Source organism: Hyperolius riggenbachi, chromosome 3 (assembly GCF_040937935.1).
Source record: "Hyperolius riggenbachi isolate aHypRig1 chromosome 3, aHypRig1.pri, whole genome shotgun sequence".
In the NCBI taxonomy this organism is placed as follows: Eukaryota; Metazoa; Chordata; class Amphibia; order Anura; family Hyperoliidae; genus Hyperolius; species Hyperolius riggenbachi.
In genome coordinates, this window is record NC_090648.1 from 41074086 (window position 1) to 41097514 (window position 23429).

The 23429-nt window shown below is 40.0% G+C and overlaps 1 protein-coding gene and 31 non-coding genes across 32 annotated transcripts in view; all 32 read left to right on the forward strand.

Moving 5' to 3' along the window:
- GUCY2D (guanylate cyclase 2D, retinal) overlaps positions 1 to 23429 on the forward strand; it is a 604889-nt gene that overhangs the window by 194875 nt on the left and 386585 nt on the right. The window lies entirely within an intron of this gene.
- TRNAR-CCG (transfer RNA arginine (anticodon CCG)) lies at positions 357 to 428 on the forward strand. The gene has a single exon. It is a non-coding gene; the product is annotated as a tRNA-Arg (tRNA).
- TRNAR-CCG (transfer RNA arginine (anticodon CCG)) lies at positions 1103 to 1174 on the forward strand. The gene has a single exon. It is a non-coding gene; the product is annotated as a tRNA-Arg (tRNA).
- On the forward strand, positions 1849 to 1920 carry TRNAW-CCA (transfer RNA tryptophan (anticodon CCA)). Its single transcript has one exon. It is a non-coding gene; the product is annotated as a tRNA-Trp (tRNA).
- TRNAW-CCA (transfer RNA tryptophan (anticodon CCA)) lies at positions 2594 to 2665 on the forward strand. Its single transcript has one exon. It is a non-coding gene; the product is annotated as a tRNA-Trp (tRNA).
- On the forward strand, positions 3339 to 3410 carry TRNAW-CCA (transfer RNA tryptophan (anticodon CCA)). Its single transcript has one exon. It is a non-coding gene; the product is annotated as a tRNA-Trp (tRNA).
- TRNAW-CCA (transfer RNA tryptophan (anticodon CCA)) lies at positions 4083 to 4154 on the forward strand. Its single transcript has one exon. It is a non-coding gene; the product is annotated as a tRNA-Trp (tRNA).
- On the forward strand, positions 4827 to 4898 carry TRNAW-CCA (transfer RNA tryptophan (anticodon CCA)). Its single transcript has one exon. It is a non-coding gene; the product is annotated as a tRNA-Trp (tRNA).
- TRNAW-CCA (transfer RNA tryptophan (anticodon CCA)) lies at positions 5571 to 5642 on the forward strand. Its single transcript has one exon. It is a non-coding gene; the product is annotated as a tRNA-Trp (tRNA).
- On the forward strand, positions 6316 to 6387 carry TRNAW-CCA (transfer RNA tryptophan (anticodon CCA)). Its single transcript has one exon. It is a non-coding gene; the product is annotated as a tRNA-Trp (tRNA).
- TRNAW-CCA (transfer RNA tryptophan (anticodon CCA)) lies at positions 7061 to 7132 on the forward strand. The gene has a single exon. It is a non-coding gene; the product is annotated as a tRNA-Trp (tRNA).
- TRNAW-CCA (transfer RNA tryptophan (anticodon CCA)) lies at positions 7785 to 7857 on the forward strand. Its single transcript has one exon. It is a non-coding gene; the product is annotated as a tRNA-Trp (tRNA).
- TRNAW-CCA (transfer RNA tryptophan (anticodon CCA)) lies at positions 8531 to 8602 on the forward strand. Its single transcript has one exon. It is a non-coding gene; the product is annotated as a tRNA-Trp (tRNA).
- On the forward strand, positions 9275 to 9346 carry TRNAW-CCA (transfer RNA tryptophan (anticodon CCA)). Its single transcript has one exon. It is a non-coding gene; the product is annotated as a tRNA-Trp (tRNA).
- TRNAW-CCA (transfer RNA tryptophan (anticodon CCA)) lies at positions 10020 to 10091 on the forward strand. The gene has a single exon. It is a non-coding gene; the product is annotated as a tRNA-Trp (tRNA).
- TRNAW-CCA (transfer RNA tryptophan (anticodon CCA)) lies at positions 10770 to 10841 on the forward strand. The gene has a single exon. It is a non-coding gene; the product is annotated as a tRNA-Trp (tRNA).
- On the forward strand, positions 11515 to 11587 carry TRNAW-CCA (transfer RNA tryptophan (anticodon CCA)). The gene has a single exon. It is a non-coding gene; the product is annotated as a tRNA-Trp (tRNA).
- On the forward strand, positions 12261 to 12332 carry TRNAW-CCA (transfer RNA tryptophan (anticodon CCA)). The gene has a single exon. It is a non-coding gene; the product is annotated as a tRNA-Trp (tRNA).
- TRNAW-CCA (transfer RNA tryptophan (anticodon CCA)) lies at positions 13006 to 13077 on the forward strand. Its single transcript has one exon. It is a non-coding gene; the product is annotated as a tRNA-Trp (tRNA).
- Positions 13751 to 13822, forward strand: TRNAW-CCA (transfer RNA tryptophan (anticodon CCA)). The gene has a single exon. It is a non-coding gene; the product is annotated as a tRNA-Trp (tRNA).
- Positions 14497 to 14568, forward strand: TRNAW-CCA (transfer RNA tryptophan (anticodon CCA)). Its single transcript has one exon. It is a non-coding gene; the product is annotated as a tRNA-Trp (tRNA).
- Positions 15241 to 15312, forward strand: TRNAR-CCG (transfer RNA arginine (anticodon CCG)). Its single transcript has one exon. It is a non-coding gene; the product is annotated as a tRNA-Arg (tRNA).
- On the forward strand, positions 15985 to 16056 carry TRNAW-CCA (transfer RNA tryptophan (anticodon CCA)). Its single transcript has one exon. It is a non-coding gene; the product is annotated as a tRNA-Trp (tRNA).
- On the forward strand, positions 16730 to 16801 carry TRNAW-CCA (transfer RNA tryptophan (anticodon CCA)). Its single transcript has one exon. It is a non-coding gene; the product is annotated as a tRNA-Trp (tRNA).
- TRNAR-CCG (transfer RNA arginine (anticodon CCG)) lies at positions 17475 to 17546 on the forward strand. The gene has a single exon. It is a non-coding gene; the product is annotated as a tRNA-Arg (tRNA).
- Positions 18221 to 18292, forward strand: TRNAW-CCA (transfer RNA tryptophan (anticodon CCA)). The gene has a single exon. It is a non-coding gene; the product is annotated as a tRNA-Trp (tRNA).
- On the forward strand, positions 18966 to 19037 carry TRNAW-CCA (transfer RNA tryptophan (anticodon CCA)). Its single transcript has one exon. It is a non-coding gene; the product is annotated as a tRNA-Trp (tRNA).
- Positions 19711 to 19782, forward strand: TRNAW-CCA (transfer RNA tryptophan (anticodon CCA)). The gene has a single exon. It is a non-coding gene; the product is annotated as a tRNA-Trp (tRNA).
- On the forward strand, positions 20456 to 20527 carry TRNAW-CCA (transfer RNA tryptophan (anticodon CCA)). The gene has a single exon. It is a non-coding gene; the product is annotated as a tRNA-Trp (tRNA).
- On the forward strand, positions 21201 to 21272 carry TRNAW-CCA (transfer RNA tryptophan (anticodon CCA)). The gene has a single exon. It is a non-coding gene; the product is annotated as a tRNA-Trp (tRNA).
- On the forward strand, positions 21946 to 22017 carry TRNAW-CCA (transfer RNA tryptophan (anticodon CCA)). The gene has a single exon. It is a non-coding gene; the product is annotated as a tRNA-Trp (tRNA).
- On the forward strand, positions 22692 to 22763 carry TRNAW-CCA (transfer RNA tryptophan (anticodon CCA)). Its single transcript has one exon. It is a non-coding gene; the product is annotated as a tRNA-Trp (tRNA).

Consider the following 23429-nt stretch of genomic DNA (forward strand, 5'->3'; position numbering starts at 1 on the left):
GCTGCCTTTTAAAATGCTGTTAACCTTTTTCATTTGAAGAGAAAGCAAAGAAAAATAAGCAGTGGGCACAGTAGTGAGTGACTGAGGATAGAAGCATTGTGTGGCATTTCTGGTATTCTCTTTTTTGCTTAAAATTGTGTAGAGAAGAGAACGCTGGGACCCTCTGTGAGTATAGCATTATTAGCAGTAAACCATTGTTGTCATTGTAAACAAAAAAAAGTCTCTTAGGTCGTCGATCAAACAGTTCCAAAAACTGTCAGTATAACATTACTAGCAGTAAACCCATTTTGTCATTGTAAAGAAAAGAAAGTCTCTTAGGCCGTCGATGTAACTGTTCCAATATGAAAGAATGCAGGGACCTCGTGGCGCAACGGTAGCGCGTCTGACTCCGGATCAGTAGGTTGCGTGTTCAAATCACGTCAGGGTCAGTGAGCTTTTTCACTACAAGCCCATGTCTTCACATGGACTCCTTGAAATGCTGTAACTGATTGGTAATATTCTGAAAGGGCAAAACATTGAAAGTACACTTAGCTCACTATCCTCATAGGAGCTGAGAAAGTACACTGTCCACTCTCTCACAGCAATAAAAAATATCCCTTAGCTTGCTACGCAATTGGGCAAAGTTCTACAACCCTTCTTTTGGGGCTGCTGGTGCAGTTGTATAGAAGTGACTATAAACGCTATATTTTCATTTGAACATGACACTTTTCTTGTAACATGATGTGTTTAAGAAGGTGTTTAGTGTGGCTGCCTTTTAAAATGCTGTTAACCTTTTTCATTTGAAGAGAAAGCAAAGAAAAATAAGCAGTGGGCACAGTAGTGAGTGACTGAGGATAGAAGCATTGTGTGGCATTTCTGGTATTCTCTTTTTTGCTTAAAATTGTGTAGAGAAGAGAACGCTGGGACCCTCTGTGAGTATAGCATTATTAGCAGTAAACCATTGTTGTCATTGTAAACAAAAAAAAGTCTCTTAGGTCGTCGATCAAACAGTTCCAAAAACTGTCAGTATAACATTACTAGCAGTAAACCCATTTTGTCATTGTAAAGAAAAGAAAGTCTCTTAGGCCGTCGATGTAACTGTTCCAATATGAAAGAATGCAGGGACCTCGTGGCGCAACGGTAGCGCGTCTGACTCCGGATCAGTAGGTTGCGTGTTCAAATCACGTCAGGGTCAGTGAGCTTTTTCACTACAAGCCCATGTCTTCACATGGACTCCTTGAAATGCTGTAACTGATTGGTAATATTCTGAAAGGGCAAAACATTGAAAGTACACTTAGCTCACTATCCTCATAGGAGCTGAGAAAGTACACTGTCCACTCTCTCACAGCAATAAAAAATATCCCTTAGCTTGCTACGGAATTGGGCAAAGTTCTACAACCCTTCTTTTGGGGCTGCTGGTGCAGTTGTATAGAAGTGACTATAAACGCTATATTTTCTTTTGAACATGACACTTTTCATGTAGCATGATGTGTTTAAGAAAGTGTTTAGTGTGGCTGCCTTTTAAAATGCTGTTAACCTTTTTCATTTGAAGAGAAAGCAAAGAAAAATAAGCAGTGGGCACAGTAGTGAGTGTCTGAGGATAGAAGCATTGTGTGGCATTTCTGGTATTCTCTTTTTTGCTTAAAATTGTGTAGAGAAGAGAACGCTGGTACCCTCTGTGAGTATAGCATTATTAGCAGTAAACCATTGTTGTCATTGTAAACAAAAGAAAGTCTCTTAGGCCGTCGATCAAACAGTTCCAAAAACTGTGAGTATAACATTACTAGCAGTAAACCCATATTGTCATTGTAAAGAAAAGAAAGTCTCTTAGGCCGTCGATGTAACTTTTCCAATACTAAAGAAAGCAGGGACCTCGTGGCGCAACGGTAGCGCGTCTGACTCCAGATCAGAATGTTGCGTGTTCAAATCACGTCGGGGTCGGTGATATTTTTCACACAAGCCCATGTCTTCACATGGACTCCTTGAAATGCTGTAACCGATTGGTAATATTCTGAAAGGGCAAAACATTGAAAGTACACTTAGCTCACTATCCTCATAGGAGCTGAGAAAGTACACTGTCCACTCTCTCACAGCAATAAAAAATATCCCTTAGCTTGCTACGCAATTGGGCAAAGTTCTACAACCCTTCTTTTGGGGCTGCTGGTGCAGTTGTATAGAAGTGACTATAAACGCTATATTTTCATTTGAACATGACACTTTTCATGTAGCATGATGTGTTTAAGAATGTGTTTAGTGTGGCTGCCTTTTAAAATGCTGTTAACCTTTTTCATTTGAAGAGAAAGCAAAGAAAAATAAGCAGTGGGCACAGTAGTGAGTGACTGAGGATAGAAGCATTGTGTGGCATTTCTGGTATTCTCTTTTTTGCTTAAAATTGTGTAGAGAAGAGAACGCTGGGACCCTCTGTGAGTATAGCATTATTAGCAGTAAACCATTGTTGTCATTGTAAACAAAAGAAAGTCTCTTAGGGCGTCGATCAAACAGTTCCAAAAACTGCCAGTATAACATTACTAGCAGTAAACCCATATTGTCATTGTAAAGAAAAGAAAATCTCTTAGGCCGTCAATGTAACTTTTCCAATACAAAAAAATGCATGGACCTCGTGGCGCAACGGTAGCGCGTCTGACTCCAGATCAGAAGGGTGCGTGTTCAAATCACGTCGGGGTCAGTGAGCTTTTTCACACAAGCCGATGTCTTCACATGGACTCCTTGAAATGCTGTAACCGATTGGTAATATTCTGAAAGGGCAAAACATTGAAAGTACACTTAGCTCACTATCCTCATAGGAGCTGAGAAAGTCCACTGTCCACTCTCTCACAGCAATAAAAAATATCCCTTAGCTTGCTACGCAATTGGGCAAAGTTCTACAACCCTTCTTTTGGGGCTGCTGGTGCAGTTGTATAGAAGTGACTATAAACGCTATATTTTCATTTGAACATGACACTTTTCATGTAGCATGATGTGTTTAAGAAAGTGTTTAGTGTGGCTGCCTTTTAAAATGCTGTTAACCTTTTTCATTTGAAAAGAAAGCAAAGAAAAATAAGCAGTGGGCACAGTAGTGAGTGTCTGAGGATAGAAGCATTGTGTGGCATTTCTGGTATTCTCTTTTTTGCTTAAAATTGTGTAGAGAAGAGAACGCTGGTACCCTCTGTGAGTATAGCATTATTAGCAGTAAACCATTGTTGTCATTGTAAACAAAAGAAAGTCTCTTAGGTCGTCGATCAAACAGTTCCAAAAACTGTCAGTATAACATTACTAGCAGTAAACCCATTTTGTCATTGTAAAGAAAAGAAAGTCTCTTAGGCCGTCGATGTAACTTTTCCAATACTAAAGAAAGCAGGGACCTCGTGGCGCAACGGTAGCGCATCTGACTCCAGATCAGAAGGTTGCGTGTTTAAATCACGTTGGGGTCAGTGAGCTTTTTCACACAAGCCCATGTCTTCACATGGACTCCTTGAAATGCTGTAACCGATTGGAAAATTCTGAAAGGGCAAAACATTGAAAGTACACTTAGCTCACTATCCTCATAGGAGCTAAGAAAGTACACTGTCCACTCTCTCACAGCAATAAAAAATATCCCTTAGCTTGCTACGCAATTGGGCAAAGTTCTACAACCCTTCTTTTGGGGCTGCTGGTGCAGTTGTATAGAAGTGACTATAAACGCTATATTTTCATTTGAACATGACACTTTTCATGTAGCATGATGTGTTTAAGAAAGTGTTTAGTGTGGCTGCCTTTTAAAATGCTGTTAACCTTTTTCATTTGAAGAGAAAGCAAAGAAAAATAAGCAGTGGGCACAGTAGTGAGTGTCTGAGGATAGAAGCATTGTGTGGCATTTCTGGTATTCTCTTTTTTGCTTAAAATTGTGTAGAGAAGAGAACGCTGGTACCCTCTGTGAGTATAGCATTATTAGCAGTAAACCATTGTTGTCATTGTAAACAAAAGAAAGTCTCTTAGGCCGTCGATCAAACAGTTCCAAAAACTGTGAGTATAACATTACTAGCAGTAAAGCCATATTGTCATTGTAAAGAAAAGAAAGTCTCTTAGGCCGTCGATGTAACTGTTCCAATTCTAAAGAAAGCAGGGACCTCGTGGCGCAACAGTAGCGCGTCTGACTCCAGATCAGAAGGTTGCGTGTTCAAATCACGTTGGGGTCAGTGAGCTTTTTCACACAAGCCCATGTCTTCACATGGACTCCTTGAAATGCTGTAACCGATTGGAAAATTCTGAAAGGGCAAAACATTGAAAGTACACTTAGCTCACTATCCTCATAGGAGCTGAGAAAGTACACTGTCCACTCTCTCACAGCAATAAAAAATATCCCTTAGCTTGCTACGCAATTGGGCAAAGTTCTACAACCCTTCTTTTGGGGCTGCTGGTGCAGTTGTATAGAAGTGACTATAAACGCTATATTTTCATTTGAACATGACACTTTTCATGTAGCATGATGTGTTTAAGAAAGTGTTTAGTGTGGCTGCCTTTTAAAATGCTGTTAACCTTTTTCATTTGAAGAGAAAGCAAAGAAAAATAAGCAGTGGGCACAGTAGTGAGTGTCTGAGGATAGAAGCATTGTGTGGCATTTCTGGTATTCTCTTTTTTGCTTAAAATTGTGTAGAGAAGAGAACGCTGGTACCCTCTGTGAGTATAGCATTATTAGCAGTAAACCATTGTTGTCATTGTAAACAAAAGAAAGTCTCTTAGGCCGTCGATCAAACAGTTCCAAAAACTGTGAGTATAACATTACTAGCAGTAAACGCATATTGTCATTGTAAAGAAAAGGAAGTCTCTTAGGCCGTCGATGTAACTGTTCCAATATGAAAGAATGCAGGGACCTCGTGGCGCAACGGTAGCGCGTCTGACTCCAGATCAGAAGGTTGCGTGTTCAAATCACGTTGGGGTCAGTGAGATTTTTCACACAAGCCCATGTCTTCACATGGACTCCTTGAAATGCTGTAACCGATTGGTAATATTCTGAAAGGGCAAAACATTGAAAGTACACTTAGCTCACTATCCTCATAGGAGCTGAGAAAGTACACTGTCCACTCTCTCACAGCAATAAAAAATATCCCTTAGCTTGCTATGCAATTGGGCAAAGTTCTACAACCCTTCTTTTGGGCTGCTGGTGCAGTTGTATAGAAGTGACTATAAACGCTATATTTTCATTTGAACATGACACTTTTCATGTAGCATGATGTGTTTAAGAAAGTGTTTAGTGTGGCTGCCTTTTAAAATGCTGTTAACCTTTTTCATTTGAAGAGAAAGCAAAGAAAAATAAGCAGTGGGCACAGTAGAGAGTGACTGAGGATAGAAGCATTGTGTGGCATTTCTGGTATTCTCTTTTTTGCTTAAAATTGTGTAGAGAAGAGAACGCTGGGACCCTCTGTGAGTATAGCATTATTAGCAGTAAACCATTGTTGTCATTGTAAACAAAAGAAAGTCTCTTAGGCCGTCGATCAAACAGTTCCAAAAACTGTGAGTATAACATTACTAGCAGTAAACCCATAATGTCATTGTAAAGAAAAGAAAGTCTCTTAGGCCGTCGATGTAACTTTTCCAATACTAAAGAAAGCAGGGACCTCGTGGCGCAACGGTAGCGCGTCTGACTCCAGATCAGAAGGTTGCGTGTTCAAATCACGTCGGGGTCAGTGAGCTTTTTCACACAAGCCCATGTCTTCACATGGACTCCTTGAAATGCTGTAACCGATTGGTAATATTCTGAAAGGGCAAAACATTGAAAGTACACTTAGCTCACTATCCTCATAGGAGCTGAGAAAGTACACTGTCCACTCTCTCACAGCAATAAAAATTATCCCTTAGCTTGCTACGCAATTGGGCAAAGTTCTACAACCCTTCTTTTGGGGCTGCTGGTGCAGTTGTATAGAAGTGACTATAAACGCTATATTTTCATTTGAACATGACACTTTTCATGTAGCATGATGTGTTTAAGAATGTGTTTAGTGTGGCTGCCTTTTAAAATGCTGTTAACCTTTTTCATTTGAAGAGAAAGCAAAGAAAAATAAGCAGTGGGCACAGTAGTGAGTGACTGAGGATAGAAGCATTGTGTGGCATTTCTGGTATTCTCTTTTTTGCTTAAAATTGTGTAGAGAAGAGAACGCTGGGACCCTCTGTGAGTATAGCATTATTAGCAGTAAACCATTGTTGTCATTGTAAACAAAAGAAAGTCTCTTAGGGCGTCGATCAAACAGTTCCAAAAACTGCCAGTATATTATTACTAGCAGTAAACCCATATTGTCATTGTAAAGAAAAGAAAATCTCTTAGGCCGTCGATGTAACTTTTCCAATACAAAAGAATGCAGGGACCTTGTGGCGCAACGGTAGCGCGTCTGACTCCAGATCAGAAGGTTGCGTGTTCAAATCACGTCGGGGTCAGTGAGCTTTTTCACACAAGCCCATGTCTTCACATGGACTCCTTGAAATGCTGTAACCGATTGGTAATATTCTGAAAGGGCAAAACATTGAAAGTACACTTAGCTCACTATCCTCATAGGAGCTGAGAAAGTACACTGTCCACTCTCTCACAGCAATAAAAAATATCCCTTAGCTTGCTACGCAATTGGGCAAAGTTCTACAACCCTTCTTTTGGGGCTGCTGGTGCAGTTGTATAGAAGTGACTATAAACGCTATATTTTCATTTGAACATGACACTTTTCATGTAGCATGATGTGTTTAAGAAAGTGTTTAGTGTGGCTGCCTTTTAAAATACTGTTAACCTTTTTCATTTGAAGAGAAAGCAAAGAAAAATAAGCAGTGGGCACAGTAGTGAGTGTCTGAGGATAGAAGCATTGTGTGGCATTTCTGGTATTCTCTTATTTGCTTAAAATTGTGTAGAGAAGAGAACGCTGGTACCCTCTGTGAGTATAGCATTATTAGCAGTAAACCATTGTTGTCATTGTAAACAAAAGAAAGTCTCTTAGGCCGTCGATCAAACAGTTCCAAAAACTGTCAGTATAACATTACTAACAGTAAACCCATATTGTCATTGTAAAGAAAAGAAAGTCTCTTAGGCCGTCGATGTAACTTTTCCAATTTTAAAGAAAGCAGGGACCTCGTGGCGCAACGGTAGCGCGTCTGACTCCAGATCAGAAGGTTGCGTGTTCAAATCACGATGGGGTCAGTGAGCTTTTTCACACAAGCCCATGTCTTCACATGGACTCCTTGAAATGCTGTAAGGGCAAAACATTGAAAGTACACTTAGCTCACTATCCTCATAGGAGCTGAGAAAGTACACTGTCCACTCTCTCACAGCAATAAAAATTATCCCTTAGCTTGCTACGCAATTGGGCAAAGTTCTACAACCCTTCTTTTGGGGCTGCTGGTGCAGTTGTATAGAAGTGACTATAAACGCTATATTTTCATTTGAACATGACACTTTTCATGTAGCATGATGTGTTTAAGAATGTGTTTAGTGTGGCTGCCTTTTAAAATGCTGTTAACCTTTTTCATTTGAAGAGAAAGCAAAGAAAAATAAGCAGTGGGCACAGTAGTGAGTGACTGAGGATAGAAGCATTGTGTGGCATTTCTGGTATTCTCTTTTTTGCTTAAAATTGTGTAGAGAAGAGAACGCTGGGACCCTCTGTGAGTATAGCAATTTTAGCAGTAAACCATTGTTGTCATTGTAAACAAAAGAAAGTCTCTTAGGGCGTCGATCAAACAGTTCCAAAAACTGCCAGTATAACATTACTAGCAGTAAACCCATATTGTCATTGTAAAGAAAAGAAAATCTCTTAGGCCGTCGATGTAACTTTTCCAATACAAAAGAATGCAGGGACCTCGTGGCGCAACGGTAGCGCGTCTGACTCCAGATCAGAAGGTTGCGTGTTCAAATCAAGTCGGGGGTCAGTGAGCTTTTTCACACAAGCCCATGTCTTCACATGGACTCCTTGAAATGCTGTAACCGATTGGTAATATTCTGAAAGGGCAAAACATTGAAAGTACACTTAGCTCACTATCCTCATAGGAGCTGAGAAAGTACACTGTCCACTCTCTCACAGCAATAAAAAATATCCCTTAGCTTGCTACGCAATTGGGCAAAGTTCTACAACCCTTCTTTTGGGGCTGCTGGTGCAGTTGTATAGAAGTGACTATAAACGCTATATTTTCATTTGAACATGACACTTTTCATGTAGCATGATGTGTTTAAGAAAGTGTTTAGTGTGGCTGCCTTTTAAAATGCTGTTAACCTTTTTCATTTGAAGAGAAAGCAAAGAAAAATAAGCAGTGGGCACAGTAGTGAGTGTCTGAGGATAGAAGCATTGTGTGGCATTTCTGGTATTCTCTTTTTTGCTTAAAATTGTGTAGAGAAGAGAACGCTGGTACCCTCTGTGAGTATAGCATTATTAGCAGTAAACCATTGTTGTCATTGTAAACAAAAGAAAGTCTCTTAGGTCGTCGATCAAACAGTTCCAAAAACTGTCAGTATAACATTACTAGCAGTAAACCCATATTGTCATTGTAAAGAAAAGAAAGTCTCTTAGGCCGTCGATGTAACTTTTCCAATACTAAAGAATGCAGGGACCTTGTGGCGCAACGGTAGCGCGTCTGACTCCAAATCAGAAGGTTGCATGTTCAAATCACGTCGGGGTCAGCGAGCTTTTTCACACAAGCCCATGTCTTCACATGGACTCCTTGAAATGCTGTAACCGATTGGAAAATTCTGAAAGGGCAAAACATTGAAAGTACACTTAGCTCACTATCCTCATAGGAGCTGAGAAAGTACACTGTCCACTCTCTCACAGCAATAAAAAATATCCCTTAGCTTGCTACGCAATTGGGCAAAGTTCTACAACCCTTCTTTTTGGGCTGCTGGTGCAGTTGTATAGAAGTGACTATAAACGCTATATTTTCATTTGAACATGACACTTTTCATGTAGCATGATGTGTTTAAGAAAGTGTTTAGTGTGGCTGCCTTTTAAAATGCTGTTAACCTTTTTCATTTGAAGAGAAAGCAAAGAAAAATAAGCAGTGGGCACAGTAGTGAGTGTCTGAGGATAGAAGCATTGTGTGGCATTTCTGGTATTCTCTTTTTTGCTTAAAATTGTGTAGAGAAGAGAACGCTGGTACCCTCTGTGAGTATAGCATTATTAGCAGTAAACCATTGTTGTCATTGTAAACAAAAGAAAGTCTCTTAGGTCGTCGATCAAACAGTTCCAAAAACTGTCAGTATAACATTACTAGCAGTGAACCCATATTGTCATTGTAAAGAAAAGAAAATCTCTTAGGCCGTCGATGTAACTTTTCCAATGCAAAAGAATGCAGGGACCTCGTGGCGCAACGGTAGCGCGTCTGACTCCAAATCAGAAGATTGTGTGTTCAAATCACGTTGGGGTCAGTGAGCTTTTTCACACAAGCCCATGTCTTCGCATGGACTCCTTGAAATGCTGTAACCGATTGGTAATATTCTGAAAGGGCAAAACATTGAAAGTACACTTAGCTCACTATCCTCATAGGAGCTGAGAAAGTACACTGTCCACTCTCTCATAGCAATAAAAAAATATCCCTTAGCTTGCTACGCAATTGGGCAAAGTTCTACAACCCTTCTTTTGGGGCTGCTGGTGCAGTTGTATAGAAGTGACTATAAACGCTATATTTTCATTTGAACATGACACTTTTCATGTAGCATGATGTGTTTAAGAATGTGTTTAGTGTGGCTGCCTTTTAAAATGCTGTTAACCTTTTTCATTTGAAGAGAAAGCAAAGAAAAATAAGCAGTGGGCACAGTAGTGAGTGACTGAGGATAGAAGCATTGTGTGGCATTTCTGGTATTCTCTTTTTTGCTTAAAATTGTGTAGAGAAGAGAACGCTGGTACCTCTGTGAGTATAGCATTATTAGCAGTAAACCATTGTTGTCATTGTAAACAAAAGAAAGTCTCTTAGGTCGTCGATCAAACAGTTCCAAAAACTGTCAGTATAACATTACTAGCAGTAAACCCATATTGTCATTGTAAAGAAAAGAAAGTCTCTTAGGCCGTCGATGTAACTTTTCCAATACTAAAGAAAGCAGGGACCTCGTGGCGCAACGGTAGCGCGTCTGACTCCAGATCAGAAGGTTGCGTGTTCAAATCACGTCGGGGTCAGTGAGCTTTTTCACACAAGCCCATGTCTTCACATGGACTCCTTGAAATGCTGTAACCGATTGGAAAATTCTGAAAGGGCAAAACATTGAAAGTACACTTAGCTCACTATCCTTTTAGGAGCTGAGAAAGTACACTGTCCACTCTCACTCTCTCACAGCAATAAAAAATATCCCTTAGCTTGCTACGCAATTGGGCAAAGTTCTACAACCCTTCTTTTGGGGCTGCTGGTGCAGTTGTATAGAAGTGACTATAAACGCTATATTTTCTTTTGAACATGACACTTTTCATGTAGCATGATGTGTTTAAGAAAGTGTTTAGTGTGGCTGCCTTTTAAAATGCTGTTAACCTTTTTCATTTGAAGAGAAAGCAAAGAAAAATAAGCAGTGGGCACAGTAGTGAGTGTCTGAGGATAGAAGCATTGTGTGGCATTTCTGGTATTCTCTTTTTTGCTTAAAATTGTGTAGAGAAGAGAACGCTGGGACCCTCTGTGAGTATAGCATTATTAGCAGTAAACCATTGTTGTCATTGTAAACAAAAGAAAGTCTCTTAGGCCGTCGATCAAACAGTTCCAAAAACTGTGAGTATAACATTACTAGCAGTAAACCCATAATGTCATTGTAAAGAAAAGAAAGTCTCTTAGGCCGTCGATGTAACTTTTCCAATACTAAAGAAAGCAGGGACCTCGTGGCGCAACGGTAGCGCGTCTGACTCCAGATCAGAAGGTTGCGTGTTCAAATCACGTCGGGGTCAGTGAGCTTTTTCACACAAGCCCATGTCTTCACATGGACTCCTTGAAATGCTGTAACCGATTGGTAATATTCTGAAAGGGCAAAACATTGAAAGTACACTTAGCTCACTATCCTCATAGGAGCTGAGAAAGTACACTGTCCACTCTCTCACAGCAATAAAAATTATCCCTTAGCTTGCTACACAATTGGGCAAAGTTCTACAACCCTTCTTTTGGGGCTGCTGGTGCAGTTGTATAGAAGTGACTATAAACGCTATATTTTCATTTGAACATGACACTTTTCATGTAGCATGATGTGTTTAAGCATGTGTTTAGTGTGGCTGCCTTTTAAAACGCTGTTAACCTTTTTCATTTGAAGAGAAAGCAAAGAAAAATAAGCAGTGGGCACAGTAGTGAGTGACTGAAGATAGAAGCATTGTGTGGCATTTCTGGTATTCTCTTTTTTGCTTAAAATTGTGTAGAGAAGAGAACGCTGGGACCCTCTGTGAGTATAGCATTATTAGCAGTAAACCATTGTTGTCATTGTAAACAAAAAAAAGTCTCTTAGGTCGTCGATCAAACAGTTCCAAAAACTGTCAGTATAACATTACTAGCAGTAAACCCATTTTGTCATTGTAAAGAAAAGAAAGTCTCTTAGGCCGTCGATGTAACTGTTCCAATATGAAAGAATGCAGGGACCTCGTGGCGCAACGGTAGCGCGTCTGACTCCAGATCAGAAGGTTGCGTGTTCAAATCATGTTGGGGGTCAGTGAGCTTTTTCACACAAGCCCATGTCTTCACATGGACTCCTTGAAATGCTGTAACCGATTGGTAATATTCTGAAAGGGCAAAACATTGAAAGTACACTTAGCTCACTATCCTCATAGGAGCTGAGAAAGTACCCTGTCCACTCTCTCACAGCAATAAAAAATATCCCTTAGCTTGCTACGCAATTGGGCAAAGTTCTACAACCCTTGTTTTGGGGCTGCTGGTGCAGTTGTATAGAAGTGACTATAAACGCTATATTTTCATTTGAACATGACACTTTTCATGTAGCATGATGTGTTTAAGAAAGTGTTTAGTGTGGCTGCCTTTTAAAATGCTGTTAACCTTTTTCATTTGAAGAGAAAGCAAAGAAAAATAAGCAGTGGGCACAGTAGTGAGTGTCTGAGGATAGAAACATTGTGTGGCATTTCTGGTATTCTCTTTTTTGCTTAAAATTGTGTAGAGAAGAGAACGCTGGTACCCTCTGTGAGTATAGCTTTATTAGCAGTAAACCATTGTTGTCATTGTAAACAAAAGAAAGTCTCTTAGGTCGTCGATCAAACAGTTCCAAAAACTGTCAGTATAACATTACTAGCAGTAAACCCATATTGTCATTGTAAAGAAAAGAAAATCTCTTAGGCCGTCGATGTAACTTTTCCAATGCAAAAGAATGCAGGGACCTCGTGGCGCAACGGTAGCGCGTCTGACTCCAGATCAGAAGGTTGCGTGTTCAAATCACGTCAGGGTCAGTGAGCTTTTTCACACAAGCCCATGTCTTCACATGGACTCCTTGAAATGCTGTAACCGATTGGTAATATTCTGAAAGGGCAAAACATTGAAAGTACACTTAGCTCACTATCCTCATAGGAGCTGAGAAAGTACACTGTCCACTCTCTCACAGCAATAAAAAATATCCCTTAGCTTGCTACGCAATTGGGCAAAGTTCTACAACCCTTCTTTTGGGGCTGCTGGTGCAGTTGTATAGAAGTGACTATAAACGCTATATTTTCATTTGAACATGACACTTTTCATGTAGCATGATGTGTTTAAGAAAGTGTTTAGTGTGGCTGCCTTTTAAAATGCTGTTAACCTTTTTCATTTGAAGAGAAAGCAAAGAAAAATAAGCAGTGGGCACAGTAGTGAGTGTCTGAGGTTAGAAGCATTGTGTGGCATTTCTGGTATTCTCTTTTTTGCTTAAAATTGTGTAGAGAAGAGAACGCTGGGACCCTCTGTGAGTATAGCATTATTAGCAGTAAACCATTGTTGTCATTGTAAACAAAAGAAAGTCTCTTAGGTCGTCGATCAAACAGTTCCAAAAACTGCCAGTATAACATTACTAGCAGTAAACCCATATTGTCATTGTAAAGAAAAGAAAATCTCTTAGGCCGTCGATGTAACTTTTCCAATACAAAAGAATGCAGGGACCTCGTGGCGCAACGGTAGCGCGTCTGACTCCAGATCAGAAGGTTGCGTGTTCAAATCACGTCGGGGTCAGTGAGCTTTTTCACACAAGCCCATGTCTTCACATGGACTCCTTGAAATGCTGTAACCGATTGGTAATATTCTGAAAGGGCAAAACATTGAAAGTACACTTAGCTCACTATCCTCATAGGAGCTGAGAAAGTACACTGTCCACTCTCCCACAGCAATAAAAAATATCCCTTAGCTTGCTACGCAATTGGGCAAAGTTCTACAACCCTTCTTTTGGGGCTGCTGGTGCAGTTTAATAGAAGTGACTATAAACGCTATATTTTCATTTGAACATGACACTTTTCATGTAGCATGATGTGTTTAAGAATGTGTTTAGTGTGGCTGCCTTTTAAAATGCTGTTAACCTTTTTCATTTGAAGAGAAAGCAAAGAAAAATAAGCAGTGGGCACAGTAGTGAGTGACTGAGGATAGAAGCATTGTGTGGCATTTCTGGTATTCTCTTTTTTGCTTAAAATTGTGTAGAGAAGAGAACGCTGGTACCCTCTGTGAGTATAGCATTATTAGCAGTAAACCATTGTTGTCATTGTCAACAAAAGAAAGTCTCTTAGGTCGTCGATCAAACAGTTCCAAAAACTGTCAGTATAACATTACTAGCAGTAAACCCATTTTGTCATTGTAAAGAAAAGAAAGTCTCTTAGGCCGTCGATGTAACTGTTCCAATATGAAAGAATGCAGGGACCTCGTGGCGCAACGGTAGCGCGTCTGACTCCAGATCAGAAGGTTGCGTGTTCAAATCACGTCGGGGTCAGTGAGCTTTTTCACACAAGCCCATGTCTTCACATGGACTCCTTGAAATGCTGTAACCGATTGGTAATATTCTAAAAAGAGGAAAACATTGAAAGTACACTTAGCTCACTATCCTCATAGGAGCTGAGAAAGTACACTGTCCACTCTCTCACAGCAATAAAAAATATCCCTTAGCTTGCTACGCAATTGGGCAAAGTTCTACAACCCTTCTTTTGGGGCTGCTGGTGCAGTTGTATAGAAGTGACTATAAACGCTATATTTTCATTTGAACATGACACTTTTCATGTAGCATGATGTGTTTAAGAATGTGTTTAGTGTGGCTGCCTTTTAAAATGCTGTTAACCTTTTTCATTTGAAGAGAAAGCAAAGAAAAATAAGCAGTGGGCACAGTAGTGAGTGTATGAGGATAGAAGCATTGTGTGGCATTTCTGGTATTCTCTTTTTTGCTTAAAATTGTGTAGAGAAGAGAACGCTGGTACCCTCTGTGAGTATAGCATTATTAGCAGTAAACCATTGTTGTCATTGTAAACAAAAGAAAGTCTCTTAGGTCGTCGATCAAACAGTTCCAAAAACTGTCAGTATAACATTACTAGCAGTAAACCCATTTTGTCATTGTAAAGAAAAGAAAGTCTCTTAGGCCGTCGATGTAACTGTTCCAATACGAAAGAATGCAGGGACCTCGTGGCGCAACGGTAGCGCGTCTGACTCCAGATAAGAAGGTTGCGTGTTCAAATCACGTCGGGGTCAGTGAGCTTTTTCACACAAGCCCATGTCTTCACATGGACTCCTTGAAATGCTGTAACCGATTGGAAAATTCTGAAAGGGCAAAACATTGAAAGTACATGTAGCTAACTATCCTCATAGGAGCTGAGAAAATACACTGTCCACTCTCTCACAGCAATAAAAAATATCCCTTAGCTTGCTACGCAATTGGGCAAAGTTCTACAACCCTTGTTTTAGGGATGCTGGTGCAGTTGTATAGAAGTGACTATAAACGCTATATTTTCATTTGAACATGACACTTTTCTTGTAACATGATGTGTTTAAGAAGGTGTTTAGTGTGGCTGCCTTTTAAAATGCTGTTAACCTTTTTCATTTGAAGAGAAAGTAAAGAAAAATAAGCAGTGGACACAGTAGTGAGTGTCTGAGGATAGAAGCATTGTGTGGCATTTCTGGTATTCTCTTTTTTGCTTAAAATTGTGTAGAGAAGAGAACGCTGGTACCCTCTGTGAGTATAGCATTATTAGCAGTAAACCATTGTTGTCATTGTAAACAAAAGAAAGTCTCTTAGGTCGTCGATCAAACAGTTCCAAAAACTGTCAGTATAACATTACTAGCAGTAAACCCATTTTGTCATTGTAAAGAAAAGAAAGTCTCTTAGGCCGTCGATGTAACTGTTCCAATACGAAAGAATGCAGGGACCTTGTGGCGCAACGGTAGCGCGTCTGACTCCGGATCTGAAGGTTGCGTGTTCAAATCACGTCAGGGTCAGTGAGCTTTTTCACACAAGCCCATGTCTTCACATGGACTCCTTGAAATGCTGTAACCGATTGGAAAATTCTGACAGGGCAAAACATTGAAAGTACACGTAGCTCACTATCCTCATAGGAGCTGAGAAAGTACACTGTCCACTCTCCCACAGCAATTAAAAATATCCCTTAGCTTGCTACGCAATTGGGCAAAGTTCTACAACCCTTCTTTTGGGGCTGCTGGTGCAGTTGTATAGAAGTGACTATAAACGCTATATTTTCATTTGAACATGACACTTTTCATGTAGCATGATGTGTTTAAGAAGGTGTTTAGTGTGGCTGCCTGTTAAAATGCTGTTAACCTTTTTCATTTGAATAGAAAGCAAAGAAAAATAAGCAGTGGGCACAGTAGTGAGTGTCTGAGGATAGAAGCATTGTGTGGCATTTCTGGTATTCTCTTTTTTGCTTAAAATTGTGTAGAGAAGAGAACGCTGGTACCCTCTGTGAGTATAGCATTATTAGCAGTAAACCATTGTTGTCATTGTAAACAAAAGAAAGTCTCTTAGGCCGTCGATCAAACAGTTCCAAAAACTGCCAGTATAACATTACTAGCAGTAAACCCATATTGTCATTGTAAAGAAAAGAAAATCTCTTAGGCCGTCGATGTAACTTTTCCAATACAAAAGAATGCAGGGACCTTGTGGCGCAACGGTAGCGCGTCTGACTCCAGATCAGAAGGTTGCGTGTTCAAATCACGGCGGGGTCAGTGAGCTTTTTCACACAAGCCCATGTCTTCACATGGACTCCTTGAAATGCTGTAACCGATTGGTAATATTCTGAAAGGGCAAAACATTGAAAGTACACTTAGCTCACTATCCTCATAGGAGCTGAGAAAGAACACTGTCCACTCTCTCACAGCAATAAAAAATATCCCTTAGCTTGCTACGCAATTGGGCAAAGTTCTACAACCCTTCTTTTGGGGCTGCTGGTGCAATTGTATAGAAGTGACTATAAACGCTATATTTTCATTTGAACATGACACTTTTCATGTAGCATGATGTGTTTAAGAAAGTGTTTAGTGTGGCTGCCTTTTAAAACACTGTTAACCTTTTTCATTTGAAGAGAAAGCAAAGAAAAATAAGCAGTGGGCACAGTAGTGAGTGACTGAGGATAGAAGCATTGTGTGGCATTTCTGGTATTCTCTTTTTTGCTTAAAATTGTGTAGAGAAGAGAACGCTGGGACCCTCTGTGAGTATAGCATTATTAGCAGTAAACCATTGTTGCCATTGTAAACAAAAGAAAGTCTCTTAGGGCGTCGATCAAACAGTTCCAAAAACTGCCAGTATAACATTACTAGCAGTAAACCCATATTGTCATTGTAAAGAAAAGAAAATCTCTTAGGCCGTCAATGTAACTTTTTCAATACAAAAAAATGCATGGACCTCGTGGCGCAACGGTAGCGCGTCTGACTCCAGATCAGAAGGGTGCGTGTTCAAATCACGTCGGGGTCAGTGAGCTTTTTCACACAAGCCGATGTCTTCACATGGACTCCTTGAAATGCTGTAACCGATTGGTAATATTCTGAAAGGGCAAAACATTGAAAGTACACTTAGCTCACTATCCTCATAGGAGCTGAGAAAGTACACTGTCCACTCTCTCACAGCAATAAAAAATATCCCTTAGCTTGCTACGCAATTGGGCAAAGTTCTACAACCCTTCTTTTGGGGCTGCTGGTGCAGTTGTATAGAAGTGACTATAAACGCTATATTTTCATTTGAACATGACACTTTTCATGTAGCATGATGTGTTTAAGAATGTGTTTAGTGTGGCTGCCTTTTAAAATGCTGTTAACCTTTTTCATTTGAAGAGAAAGCAAAGAAAAATAAGCAGTGGGCACAGTAGTGAGTGACTGAGGATAGAAGCATTGTGTGGCATTTCTGGTATTCTCTTTTTTGCTTAAAATTGTGTAGAGAAGAGAACGCTGGGACCCTCTGTGAGTATAGCATTATTAGCAGTAAACCATTGTTGTCATTGTAAACAAAAAAAAGTCTCTTAGGTCGTCGATCAAACAGTTCCAAAAACTGTCAGTATAACATTACTAGCAGTAAACCCATTTTGTCATTGTAAAGAAAAGAAAGTCTCTTAGGCCGTCGATGTAACTGTTCCAATATGAAAGAATGCAGGGACCTCGTGGCGCAACGGTAGCGCGTCTGACTCCGGATCAGTAGGTTGCGTGTTCAAATCACGTCAGGGTCAGTGAGCTTTTTCACTACAAGCCCATGTCTTCACATGGACTCCTTGAAATGCTGTAACTGATTGGTAATATTCTGAAAGGGCAAAACATTGAAAGTACACTTAGCTCACTATCCTCATAGGAGCTGAGAAAGTACACTGTCCACTCTCTCACAGCAATAAAAAATATCCCTTAGCTTGCTACGCAATTGGGCAAAGTTCTACAACCCTTCTTTTGGGGCTGCTGGTGCAGTTGTATAGAAGTGACTATAAACGCTATATTTTCTTTTGAACATGACACTTTTCATGTAGCATGATGTGTTTAAGAAAGTGTTTAGTGTGGCTGCCTTTTAAAATGCTGTTAACCTTTTTCATTTGAAGAGAAAGCAAAGAAAAATAAGCAGTGGGCACAGTAGTGAGTGTCTGAGGATAGAAGCATTGTGTGGCATTTCTGGTATTCTCTTTTTTGCTTAAAATTGTGTAGAGAAGAGAACGCTGGTACCCTCTGTGAGTATAGCATTATTAGCAGTAAACCATTGTTGTCATTGTAAACAAAAGAAAGTCTCTTAGGCCGTCGATCAAACAGTTCCAAAAACTGTGAGTATAACATTACTAGCAGTAAACCCATATTGTCATTGTAAAGAAAAGAAAGTCTCTTAGGCCGTCGATGTAACTTTTCCAATACTAAAGAAAGCAGGGACCTCGTGGCGCAACGGTAGCGCGTCTGACTCCAGATCAGAATGTTGCGTGTTCAAATCACGTCGGGGTCGGTGATATTTTTCACACAAGCCCATGTCTTCACATGGACTCCTTGAAATGCTGTAACCGATTGGTAATATTCTGAAAGGGCAAAACATTGAAAGTACACTTAGCTCACTATCCTCATAGGAGCTGAGAAAGTACACTGTCCACTCTCTCACAGCAATAAAAAATATCCCTTAGCTTGCTACGCAATTGGGCAAAGTTCTACAACCCTTCTTTTGGGGCTGCTGGTGCAGTTGTATAGAAGTGACTATAAACGCTATATTTTCATTTGAACATGACACTTTTCATGTAGCATGATGTGTTTAAGAATGTGTTTAGTGTGGCTGCCTTTTAAAATGCTGTTAACCTTTTTCATTTGAAGAGAAAGCAAAGAAAAATAAGCAGTGGGCACAGTAGTGAGTGACTGAGGATAGAAGCATTGTGTGGCATTTCTGGTATTCTCTTTTTTGCTTAAAATTGTGTAGAGAAGAGAACGCTGGGACCCTCTGTGAGTATAGCATTATTAGCAGTAAACCATTGTTGTCATTGTAAACAAAAGAAAGTCTCTTAGGGCGTCGATCAAACAGTTCCAAAAACTGCCAGTATAACATTACTAGCAGTAAACCCATATTGTCATTGTAAAGAAAAGAAAATCTCTTAGGCCGTCAATGTAACTTTTCCAATACAAAAAAATGCATGGACCTCGTGGCGCAACGGTAGCGCGTCTGACTCCAGATCAGAAGGGTGCGTGTTCAAATCACGTCGGGGTCAGTGAGCTTTTTCACACAAGCCGATGTCTTCACATGGACTCCTTGAAATGCTGTAACCGATTGGTAATATTCTGAAAGGGCAAAACATTGAAAGTACACTTAGCTCACTATCCTCATAGGAGCTGAGAAAGTACACTGTCCACTCTCTCACAGCAATAAAAAATATCCCTTAGCTTGCTACGCAATTGGGCAAAGTTCTACAACCCTTCTTTTGGGGCTGCTGGTGCAGTTGTATAGAAGTGACTATAAACGCTATATTTTCATTTGAACATGACACTTTTCATGTAGCATGATGTGTTTAAGAATGTGTTTAGTGTGGCTGCCTTTTAAAATGCTGTTAACCTTTTTCATTTGAAGAGAAAGCAAAGAAAAATAAGCAGTGGGCACAGTAGTGAGTGACTGAGGATAGAAGCATTGTGTGGCATTTCTGGTATTCTCTTTTTTGCTTAAAATTGTGTAGAGAAGAGAACGCTGGGACCCTCTGTGAGTATAGCATTATTAGCAGTAAACCATTGTTGTCATTGTAAACAAAAGAAAGTCTCTTAGGGCGTCGATCAAACAGTTCCAAAAACTGCCAGTATAACATTACTAGCAGTAAACCCATATTGTCATTGTAAAGAAAAGAAAATCTCTTAGGCCGTCAATGTAACTTTTCCAATACAAAAAAATGCATGGACCTCGTGGTGCAACGGTAGCGCGTCTGACTCCAGATCAGAAGGGTGCGTGTTCAAATCACGTCGGGGTCAGTGAGCTTTTTCACACAAGCCGATGTCTTCACATGGACTCCTTGAAATGCTGTAACCGATTGGTAATATTCTGAAAGGGCAAAACATTGAAAGTACACTTAGCTCACTATCCTCATAGGAGCTGAGAAAAGACACTGTCCGCTCTCTCACAGCAATAAAAAATATCCCTTAGCTTGCTACGCAATTGGGCAAAGTTCTACAACCCTTCTTTTGGGGCTGCTGGTGCAGTTGTATAGAAGTGACTATAAACGCTATATTTTCATTTGAACATGACACTTTTCATGTAGCATGATGTGTTTAAGAAAGTGTTTAGTGTGGCTGCCTTTTAAAATGCTGTTAACCTATTTCATTTGAAGAGAAAGCAAAGAAAAATAAGCAGTGGGCACAGTAGTGAGTGTCTGAGGATAGAAGCATTGTGTGGCATTTCTGGTATTCTCTTTTTTGCTTAAAATTGTGTAGAGAAGAGAACGCTGGTACCCTCTGTGAGTATAGCTTTATTAGCAGTAAACCATTGTTGTCATTGTAAACAAAAGAAAGTCTCTTAGGTCGTCGATCAAACAGTTCCAAAAACTGTCAGTATAACATTACTAGCAGTAAACCCATATTGTCATTGTAAAGAAAAGAAAATCTCTTAGGCCGTCGATGTAACTTTTCCAATGCAAAAGAATGCAGGGACCTCGTGGCGCAACGGTAGCGCGTCTGACTCCAGATCAGAAGGTTGCGTGTTCAAATCACGTCAGGGTCAGTGAGCTTTTTCACACAAGCCCATGTCTTCACATGGACTCCTTGAAATGCTGTAACCGATTGGTAATATTCTGAAAGGGCAAAACATTGAAAGTACACTTAGCTCACTATCCTCATAGGAGCTGAGAAAGTACACTGTCCACTCTCTCACAGCAATAAAAAATATCCCTTAGCTTGCTACGCAATTGGGCAAAGTTCTACAACCCTTCTTTTGGGGCTGCTGGTGCAGTTGTATAGAAGTGACTATAAACGCTATATTTTCATTTGAACATGACACTTTTCATGTAGCATGATGTGTTTAAGAAAGTGTTTAGTGTGGCTGCCTTTTAAAATGCTGTTAACCTTTTTCATTTGAAGAGAAAGCAAAGAAAAATAAGCAGTGGGCACAGTAGTGAGTGTCTGAGGTTAGAAGCATTGTGTGGCATTTCTGGTATTCTCTTTTTTGCTTAAAATTGTGTAGAGAAGAGAACGCTGGGACCCTCTGTGAGTATAGCATTATTAGCAGTAAACCATTGTTGTCATTGTAAACAAAAGAAAGTCTCTTAGGTCGTCGATCAAACAGTTCCAAAAACTGCCAGTATAACATTACTAGCAGTAAACCCATATTGTCATTGTAAAGAAAAGAAAATCTCTTAGGCCGTCGATGTAACTTTTCCAATACAAAAGAATGCAGGGACCTCGTGGCGCAACGGTAGCGCGTCTGACTCCAGATCAGAAGGTTGCGTGTTCAAATCACGTCGGGGTCAGTGAGCTTTTTCACACAAGCCCATGTCTTCACATGGACTCCTTGAAATGCTGTAACCGATTGGTAATATTCTGAAAGGGCAAAACATTGAAAGTACACTTAGCTCACTATCCTCATAGGAGCTGAGAAAGTACACTGTCCACTCTCCCACAGCAATAAAAAATATCCCTTAGCTTGCTACGCAATTGGGCAAAGTTCTACAACCCTTCTTTTGGGGCTGCTGGTGCAGTTGTATAGAAGTGACTATAAACGCTATATTTTCATTTGAACATGACACTTTTCATGTAGCATGATGTGTTTAAGAATGTGTTTAGTGTGGCTGCCTTTTAAAATGCTGTTAACCTTTTTCATTTGAAGAGAAAGCAAAGAAAAATAAGCAGTGGGCACAGTAGTGAGTGACTGAGGATAGAAGCATTGTGTGGCATTTCTGGTATTCTCTTTTTTGCTTAAAATTGTGTAGAGAAGAGAACGCTGGTACCCTCTGTGAGTATAGCATTATTAGCAGTAAACCATTGTTGTCATTGTCAACAAAAGAAAGTCTCTTAGGTCGTCGATCAAACAGTTCCAAAAACTGTCAGTATAACATTACTAGCAGTAAACCCATTTTGTCATTGTAAAGAAAAGAAAGTCTCTTAGGCCGTCGATTTAACTGTTCCAATATGAAAGAATGCAGGGACCTCGTGGCGCAACGGTAGCACGTCTGACTCCAGATCAGAAGGTTGCGTGTTCAAATCACGTTGGGGTCAGTGAGCTTTTTCACACAAGCCCATGTCTTCACATGGACTCCTTGAAATGCTGTAACCGATTGGTAATATTCTAAAAAGAGGAAAACATTGAAAGTACACTTAGCTCACTATCCTCATAGGAGCTGAGAAAGTACACTGTCCACTCTCTCACAGCAATAAAAAATATCCCTTAGCTTGCTACGCAATTGGGCAAAGTTCTACAACCCTTCTTTTGGGGCTGCTGGTGCAGTTGTATAGAAGTGACTATAAACGCTATATTTTCATTTGAACATGACACTTTTCATGTAGCATGATGTGTTTAAGAATGTGTTTAGTGTGGCTGCCTTTTAAAATGCTGTTAACCTTTTTCATTTGAAGAGAAAGCAAAGAAAAATAAGCAGTGGGCACAGTAGTGAGTGTATGAGGATAGAAGCATTGTGTGGCATTTCTGGTATTCTCTTTTTTGCTTAAAATTGTGTAGAGAAGAGAACGCTGGTACCCTCTGTGAGTATAGCATTATTAGCAGTAAACCATTGTTGTCATTGTAAACAAAAGAAAGTCTCTTAGGTCGTCGATCAAACAGTTCCAAAAACTGTCAGTATAACATTACTAGCAGTAAACCCATTTTGTCATTGTAAAGAAAAGAAAGTCTCTTAGGCCGTCGATGTAACTGTTCCAATACGAAAGAATGCAGGGACCTCGTGGCGCAACGGTAGCGCGTCTGACTCCAGATAAGAAGGTTGCGTGTTCAAATCACGTCGGGGTCAGTGAGCTTTTTCACACAAGCCCATGTCTTCACATGGACTCCTTGAAATGCTGTAACCGATTGGAAAATTCTGAAAGGGCAAAACATTGAAAGTACATGTAGCTAACTATCCTCATAGGAGCTGAGAAAATACACTGTCCACTCTCTCACAGCAATAAAAAATATCCCTTAGCTTGCTACGCAATTGGGCAAAGTTCTACAACCCTTGTTTTAGGGATGCTGGTGCAGTTGTATAGAAGTGACTATAAACGCTATATTTTCATTTGAACATGACACTTTTCTTGTAACATGATGTGTTTAAGAAGGTGTTTAGTGTGGCTGCCTTTTAAAATGCTGTTAACCTTTTTCATTTGAAGAGAAAGTAAAGAAAAATAAGCAGTGGACACAGTAGTGAGTGTCTGAGGATAGAAGCATTGTGTGGCATTTCTGGTATTCTCTTTTTTGCTTAAAATTGTGTAGAGAAGAGAACGCTGGTACCCTCTGTGAGTATAGCATTATTAGCAGTAAACCATTGTTGTCATTGTAAACAAAAGAAAGTCTCTTAGGTCGTCGATCAAACAGTTCCAAAAACTGTCAGTATAACATTACTAGCAGTAAACCCATTTTGTCATTGTAAAGAAAAGAAAGTATCTTAGGCCGTCGATGTAACTGTTCCAATACGAAAGAA